Source organism: Fukomys damarensis, unplaced genomic scaffold (assembly GCF_012274545.1).
Source record: "Fukomys damarensis isolate Sample0158 unplaced genomic scaffold, DMR_v1.0_HiC HiC_scaffold_29447, whole genome shotgun sequence".
Taxonomy (NCBI): domain Eukaryota; kingdom Metazoa; phylum Chordata; class Mammalia; order Rodentia; family Bathyergidae; genus Fukomys; species Fukomys damarensis.
Window position 1 is genome coordinate 2,903 of NW_022930359.1, and position 1,360 is coordinate 4,262.

General features: G+C 50.0%; 1 long non-coding RNA gene across 1 annotated transcript in view; it reads right to left on the reverse strand.

The window, feature by feature from the left end:
• The window catches only part of LOC117284955, a 2,929-nt gene extending 1,904 nt beyond the window's left edge, over nucleotides 1–1,025 (reverse strand). The window contains exon 1 of the long non-coding RNA XR_004515985.1: nucleotides 937–1,025. This is a non-coding gene — a long non-coding RNA (uncharacterized LOC117284955). The remainder of the gene's footprint in view (nucleotides 1–936) is intronic.
• Between the last annotated feature and the right edge of the window lie 335 nt (nucleotides 1,026–1,360).

Consider the following 1,360-nt stretch of genomic DNA (forward strand, 5'->3'; position numbering starts at 1 on the left):
GTTGGATACTAAGGATTGGGAGGATCAGAAACATGCTTGCCTCATGGAAGAATCAGTCAGAGAGAGGTCTGGTGAGTAGAGGAAAGCATGCAGCAATTCTGCCCTCATTGCAGGGCTCCCATGAGGACCTTTTGGCCACACACAGCACATATCCTTGTCTCTGCTTGAAAAAAAGCACAGGGCCTAGGACCTGAAAAAGAAGGCCCTTCCCCTAGACATCCAATGGCAGATGGTTCGTGCAGCCAATCAACACACAGTGAGCATGCATTCAATCTTTGCTCCCTCCTACAGAATGACTACGATCCCTTAACAGGTGGGAGAGCCATCACTCATACATTTCTACGTGTGCCAAACTTTGCAGACCAGTCAGTTCCACAGGGAGCCAGCCCTCAGTGGCTGTCTCCTCCAGGGATATGCTTATAGAATATTTTGCCATGAAGTGAGACTATCCTCAAGACAGCAGGAAAGCAGTAGGCTTTGGAAGGCCAGTCAGACACTCCACGAGCTCACGCAGACCTGAGTTTCATACAGTGGAATGTTTCGGAATGGTTCGGCATTCAGGGAACATGCACGCCAAGAAACTATCATACAGAGGTCTGGAGAGTCATTGTTCAATGTGGAGTGAGCCTCAACCTGCCCGAAGCCATGAGCCAGGTCCACACCGTGAATCAGTGAGCCATCTCTTGAGCCTGCCCTCCTCCCAGAATCAAAAATGTGAAGCCTTGGGATCGACCTAGCTTTGCAGACACCTTAGAATCATAACACATTGATGGCTGGAGAAACTTGAGGAGCTCCTAACCACATCGTGAGCCGGCCAGTCCCCTGGACTTCAAGCACTCCACAGGTTAGGAATCATTTGCATCTAAGAGACCTGCACTCATACTGTGGTCACGCGGTGAAAACTTTCACAACTGTTAGATGCATGGTGAGAATGACCTGGCTTTGTCCTCCTTGCAGTGCAACCTGGAGCTGCAGACTTGCATGAAGTGAGTTCACTCTCATCCCAGGCTATGTCTAGGAAAGTATTTAGGAGGAGTTACTCTTGCAGAGTGCTCTTGCTCTCCACAGCATGCATACAGCCACTTAAAAAGGAGGGGTTATGGAATCTGTGAGAAAACCTCCCTTGGGAGAAATCCCTATTGAAAACTGAGTAGGCGATGGCCATGCATTGATACCACCAGTGTCGCAGCATGCACAAGGCTCCAATGGAACAATGGATAGCCAAGCACTCAGGCTCCATTCCCACTAGCTGCCTCCCTCCAAAGGCCTAGCATGGATTGCCCAGCCAGAGGGCCCTCACTCCTGTCATTCTGCATGAAGCACAACAGGCTCCACCAACCAGCTGAATGATGAGTAGAAG